General features: G+C 35.6%; 1 non-coding gene across 1 annotated transcript; it reads left to right on the forward strand.

Annotated features, from left to right (window-relative positions):
- The first annotated feature begins 5,596 nt into the window (after nt 1-5,596).
- Nucleotides 5,597-5,700, forward strand: LOC132684421 (U6 spliceosomal RNA). Its single transcript, XR_009612644.1, has one exon. It is a non-coding gene; the product is annotated as a U6 spliceosomal RNA (small nuclear RNA).
- Nucleotides 5,701-7,165: the final 1,465 nt, after the last annotated feature.

Below are 7,165 nucleotides of genomic sequence, written 5' to 3' on the forward strand. Positions count from 1 at the left end.
TCAAAATAGACATTAAAAATAAAATAATAAAATAAAAGACTAGTTTGATCAGTTACATTCCTGTGATTCTACAGGATATATAGTATATACTATAATCCAGCAACTCCACTTCTGTGGATAATAACCAACAGAAATGCATTCCTGTATTCACCAAAAGACATATACTCAACATGCGTAACATCTCTATACAAATAAGCTAAAAATTAGAGACTACCTAAACGTCTATCTTTAGGATGGATGAAAAGATTGTGGCATATGAACACAATGAAATATTATACAGCAATGTGAAAAAGCAAACTAAAGTATATAGCAATAAGATGCTTGTATGTATAAGCGTTCAATCAGAATTCAAAAACGTGTGAAACTCTTCGAAGTCAACTGTGGTTACTCATGGGAATTTGGGGTAGGATCTGGGAGAGGGGGGTGGCAATGTTCCATGTCTCTACCTAGGTCCTGATTACATGTAAGTGTTCATATGAATTTCTACAAAGACAATTAACATGCATAAATGTTTACTTTTCACTGTATGTGTTATATGTCAGTAAAAAATAAAAAGAACAAAAGAACAAAAATGATTTGATCATTCTCCATTGCCTTTCATCTTTTACTTCTCTCCTATATTTGTCTGTGTTAGTCAATTAATCTATTTCCCCAGAGAAATAGAATCAATAAAATGTATAGAGAAAAAGAGTTCAAAGTTGGCTCATGCAGTTATGGAGCCTTGGAAAGTCCAAAATCTGCAGGGTAGGCCGGCAGGCTAGAGACTAGGAAGGAGTTGCCATTTGAGTCCAAAGATGGTTTGTGTTAGAATTCTCTTTTCTTCAAGGGAGGTCACTCTTTTTTTAATTAAGGCCTTCAACTGATTGGATGAGGCCCACCCATGTTACGGAGAGTACCCTGCTTTACTTATAGTGTAGTGTGCTGATTTAAACGTTAATCTCATCTAAAAAGTACTTCCACAGAAACATCTAGAATAATGTCTGGCCAAAAATCTGGGTACTGTGGCCTAGTCAAATTGACACATGAAATTAACTATCACAGTACCTACTCTCTTCTAAGCCATATTGAATTACTTGGAGATCCTCAAATATACCCATCTCTGTAATATCTTTCTATTAGCACATTTCTCCCCCCTAGGAATTTCTCCCGAAGCCTTTGCTTTATCACTTTCTTATTCCCCTTTTCTGCTTCATTGATTTCCACTCATTCTTCAAGTCATAGTTCAGGTATTACTTCCCCTGGAAAGTCTTTCTGACCCTCTACTTTTTGTTTTGTCTTACTCTGCCATAAAGCTTACCACCACAGGCAATATTTTATCCATTGTTCTAGTTCTCTCTTTCTCCCTCTAAATCATTGAGTTTTGTAGAGGCCAAGACAGCACATACATCCCTAATTAAAATCAGAAGCACCTAGGGAGAGTTAGTTTGGGTCCAGCATGCTATGCAGACACAGACGACTACATCTGATTAAACTAAGTGAATGAATATATAAATAGGATTTGTACCTGCTATCACAGATTTTGTACACTGTTATTGCTATACAGAGTTTTGGCCTCACCACCACCCCATACGTGGTCTTTCCATTTTTAGCTCACAATATAGCAAATGTCTAAGGCTAACCTCATACAATACTAAAACCATCACTTGATTCAGTCATCAGTGAAATCAAATACACATATCCTGATCACTTGTTTTTAAGATGATCATATTGTTACTCAAAATAACTGATTACACCATTGAAGTTTCAATATAAATTTCCAATTACTCCAGCACATGTAATCCTATTAAATTGGGAGGTAATTAGCATAAATTCATATCATTGGAGTTTTTATATCCAAGATGGAATTATGTCACAGACTTGGAATGATCACTCGCTCAAGTTTTTTCCCCAAACAGTGGTAATTACTGGTTTGTACCCCATTCATTCCTCACAATTTCTGAGCAAATTAAGCTGCTTTAGGTCTTCCTGTCCCTCTCCCAGCACCTCATTAAGGATATCTTTGTTTTTGTATTTAATATAAAACGTAGTCCATAGGCTTTAATGAGGAATTTGTTCAAAAAGTCAAAAGGTCAAATTTAATAGCGATGTTGCTTTTATAAATTGTCACTTCATGCAAATTATGCTCTGCTCTGAAAATGCCCAAATTGAAGAAAATATTCATTTGCTTGCTGAATAAAATCTAATATTTCACTACTTAAAAATGCAGCTTATTACCAGCTTTTAAATCCATTTCTTTTTATAAATTAACTTAAACTTTCCAAAGTCCAAGAAGGTGTTTACCAAAAGCAATTCTGTGCTCAAACACCCTTCGTGAATGCTACATGCCACAGTACATCAAATCGATCAGATACACAACACATATTTTTTCTTAAATTTTTTGAAAAGTGCTGCTTTAAGGAAATCTGTTCAACCTAGTATTTTCTAAACCTATCCTGACCACAGAATTATGTAATTTTTAGCCCAAATAGACTATTGTATTCATTTATTTACTTTAAAATTTTATCATTACTAGTTAGCACTAATTTTCACTAATTTTTATTAATTGTTATAATGGCTTTCTCTGTGAAGAGCACTTATCTAGAATGGAAAATACAGTTAAGGATAAGCCATGAATACTAAACACAGGTGCAATAGAGAGAGAGAGAGAGAGAGAGAGAGAAGATGCATGATAATATTATAAACTCAAACAGACTTGCATTTAAACCTCAGATCTGCCACTTAAGAATTTTGCAAACTTGGACAACAATATTTAAATAATTTTTATATAAATGTCTTCCTCTGTAAAATGAGGATAATAATGTGTACTTCATATTATTATTGTAGGGATTAAATATTGAGTATAATATATTTAATACAGTATATGGTACATAGTAAGTGCTCAATAAATGGCACCGATCATGATAGTCCAAAAATGGAGGAGGAGAGGCAAAGAAGCAAAAGGATAACATGAGAGATTTTGTTAAAGGTCAAATTAATTATATAGTTACTCTGATCAACTGTGGAAAAGATCAACAAAGATGGATGAAATAAATTAACCAGAAGAACCAATTTACAAGTTAGGTAGAGATTTGTGGTTTATATTCACATTCTACCATATATACATACATATATATATATATATTCCTATTTTATTTTATTTTAATTTATTATTTTATTTTATTTTAGAGAGAATGCATGCAAGTGGGGGGAGAAGAGAAGAGGGAGAAAGAGAGAGAGAGAGAGAGAGAGAGAATCTTAAGCAGACTCCCCACTCAGGGAAAAGCCCCATGGGGGGCTCAATCACCTGACCCTGGGATCATGACCTGAGCTGAAATCAAGAGTCAGATGCTCAACCAACTGAGGCACCCAGGCACCCCTATCTTCTCCTATTTGAATGCAGTGTTGATGCTAACAATTTTCATTATTATATTTTTTCTTTTATTATCATTATGTAAATTGTTACATGATATGAGACTTAAAACAAGCAGGTAGGGCAACTCTATTTCTGTTTTATAGAAGAAGAAGCTGCAGACAAGAAAATAGCCAGTCAGAAACAGAGAATCTCCTAGTTCATGACTAGGGCTCATCTCTTAGACTTCACTAATTTCAGAATCTAATTCTAGCCCCACAACACAGATCCCTTACCTTAACCTTAGTCTCCTATCTAGGGACAAAATAACATGGCTTTCAAACTATTTGATGACAAGATTTTTTAAGGCATCACATCTAATTAACTTTGTAAAGAGTAAATATCTGTAAAGGTCAGAATTTTTTTCTATAAAGAGCTAGATAGTAATATTTTAAGCTTTGCAGGCCATCTGGTTTCTGTCACAAATACTGAACTCTGCCATTGTAGCAAAAGAGCACACACACAGCACCACCACCATCACCACCACAAGCTGTTATTAATATGATCTTGAGCTTAAAAAAGAATGGTTTAATTGCACAATGTCTTTATTTCTTCTGAGGAATATGTTGCTGGCATACTGTTTTGTTTTTTTTTAAGTTAATGAGTATTTACTACCTCTATGACTACATTTATTATCTTCCCTTATTTTAGTTTCAGGGATGTGATTTTTTTTTTATATTAGTCCTTCCTGGGATTTGGTAAACTTGTTAAATTATGGGTTTTCTTTCATTAGTTTTGGAAAATTCTTGACCATTCTTTCTTCAAAAATTGCTTCTTTCCATTTTCTTGTCTCTTTTCCATCTAGCATTCTACTTAAACATGTGTTGGACCTTTTCACATATTCCATAGTCTCTTACCTTTTATTTTGTATTTTCTTCCTTTTAGTCTCTCTTTAATTTTGAAGTTTTCTCTGGTCCTGAATTTCTGTTCCTTACTACTCTCCTCTTTTGTATCAAGTGTGTAGTTACATCACTTTTTAAATCAGTGCCTAATAATAATTATAAACTGATAATTTGTGGATCTGTTTATGTTGTCTGTTTTTCTTTATTGGTTTTCAGTCTATCTGGTCTTCCTTCCTGAAATGCATGGCTATTTTGAATAAAGGATAGAAGGAGAAGAGAGAAAATGGAAAGAATAACAGTAGAGATTTGGGGGATTTTTATCTTCTTTCAAAGGGAATCTAATTTTGTTCTGGAAGGCACACTGAGTATGATCTGAAACTATGGAAAATAGAGATTAAGACACAGGGATACGTTAACCAAACAAAAAATAAGCCACATTAATTCCATACTAACTCCTTAGCCATCACTAGATGAGGCTGCTTTGGGAGAGTCGAATATTCAGAGCTTGCAGTTTCCCCACACATGAGACAAATGAATTCCCTCAGGAAGACCAAAATCTTAGGCAGAAAGTCACATATATTTTCAACATGAGTGTATTGGGGTAATTGGTGTGACACCAAAGGTGTATGCTATGACTTCTCTCCAAGACCTTGGGTCCTCAAGTTCTTTCTGACTTGGAACTACTTCCTTCACGGGCCTTCAAAAACTTACTGTTTTCTTATGTCTTATAATATCTATTTCACATATTCATTCCAGCTTTAATCATTTTCTTGGTAGGAAAGAAAAATAGCAGCCAGAATAGCTAGAAGTAGGGGCGCCTGGGTGGCTCAGTTGGTTAAGTGACCAACCTCGGCTCAGGTCATGATCTCATGGTTTGTGAGTTCGAGCCCCGCATCGGGCTCTGTGCTGACAGCTCAGAGCCTGGAACCTGCGTCTGATTCTGTGTCTCCCCCTCTCTCTCTGCCCCTCCCCCACTCGTGCTCTGTCTCTGTCTCAGAAATAAACATAAAATTAAAAAAAAAAGAATAGCTAGAAGTAGAAGCCAGCTGCTCCTTTTGTTTTTAATTTAAATTTTTTTTTTAATATTTACGTATTTTTGAGAGAGAGAGAGAGAGAGAGAGCAAGTGGGGGAAGGGACAGAGAGAGAGTGGGACATAGAATCCAAAGCAGGCTGCAAGGTTTGAGCTGTCAGCACAGAGCCCTATGCAGGGCTTGAACTCACGAGCTGGGAGAGATCGTGAGGCGAGTCAAAGTCAGATGCTTAACCAACTGAGCCACCCAGGCACCCCGTGAGGCGAGTCAAAGTCAGATGCTTAACCAACTGAGCCACCCAGGCACCCCTTGTTTTTAACTTAAAATATAAACAGTGCTTGCATCCTCAGCATAAATACTAAAATTGGAATGATACAAAGATTAGCATGGCCTCTGAACAAGGATCACATGCAAATTCATGAAGCCTTCCCTATTTTTAAAATAAATAAACAAGCTTTTGTGATATAAACAGTGAGAGGCACCTGGGTGGCTCCATTGGTTAATCTTCGGATTTTTTAATTTGACTCAGGTCATGATCTCAAGGTCGTGAGATCAAGCTTGGGCCGTTGGGCTCTGTGCTAGGCATGGAGCCCTCTTGGGATTCTCTTTCTCTCTCTCTCTCTCTCTCTCTCTCTCTCTCTCTTTCTGCCCCTTTCCTCTGCTCATGCTATCCGTCTCTGTGTCTCTTTAATAAAGGAAGGAAGGAAGGAAGGAAGGAAGGGTAATGTAAACAGTCACACAGAAGCTTCAGAATACTGAGAGATGAGTCCATGGTGCCTTCTATAAAGTAATCCTGCAGAAGATGAGGTTTGAGGCTCAACAAAAATGAAAAAGTGGAGAAAATTCCCAAATATTTTGAAACCAAATAGCACATCTCTACGTAACACATGGGTTAGAGAATGAATCAAAAGGAAAATTAGGAAGTGTTTTGAGTTGAATGAGAATGAAAATGAATTGAAATTTGTGAAATTCAGTTAAAGCATTGCTTAGAGGGAAAATCATAGGGCCAGATGATTATGTTAGAAGAGAAGAAAGATTTCATATCCACCTATAAAATTAGAAAATTAAAACATAAAAAGAGAAACCATCAGAGGGTAAATTAATGAAAAAGAAAGCAGAAAAACAATAGAGAATACCAATAAAACAAACAAAAAAACTGATTTTATGAGATCAGTAAAACTGATAAATATCCAGACTGATTGAAGAGGAAAAATTTAAAGAAATACATATTATTAAAATTAGGAATAAGAGAGGTGATATCACTAAAGATTTTACATATATTGAAAAGAAAATCAGGAGATTTCACATACAACTTATGATCATAAATTTAGCAAATTATAAGAAATGGAGGGGCGCCTGGGTGGCGCAGTCGGTTAAGCGTCCGACTTCAGCCAGGTCACGATCTCACGGTCCGTGAGTTCGAGCCCCGCGTCAGGCTCTGGGCTGATGGCTCAGAGCCTGGAGCCTGTTTCCGATTCTGTGTCTCCCTCTCTCTCTGTCCCTCCCCCGTTCATGCTCTGTCTCTCTCTGTCCCAAAAATAAATAAACGTTGAAAAAAAAAAAAAAAATTTAAAAAAAAAAAAAAAAAAGAAATGGAAAAGTTCTTTGAAATACACAAATCAAAAAATAAACCAAGTACCCTCCTGGTTACTAAGTACATTTATTTTACAGCAAAAAAAAAAAAATTGTCCACAAAGAAAACTCTAGGCTCAGATGATCTTATTAATGAATTCTACTAAAGAGTTAAGAAGGAAACAGTAGAAATTCTACCATGAGAACATTCACTGATACCAAAACCACACAATGACATTGAGAAGAAGGAAAATTATAAGACCAATATTTTTCATGTGTATAAATATTTAAATTATTTTTTAAATTTAGTAAATCATATCCTGCCATATAT

The sequence above is a fragment of the Panthera onca genome, chromosome C2 (assembly GCF_046562875.1).
Source record: "Panthera onca isolate mPanOnc1 chromosome C2, mPanOnc1 haplotype 2, whole genome shotgun sequence".
In the NCBI taxonomy this organism is placed as follows: domain Eukaryota; kingdom Metazoa; phylum Chordata; class Mammalia; order Carnivora; family Felidae; genus Panthera; species Panthera onca.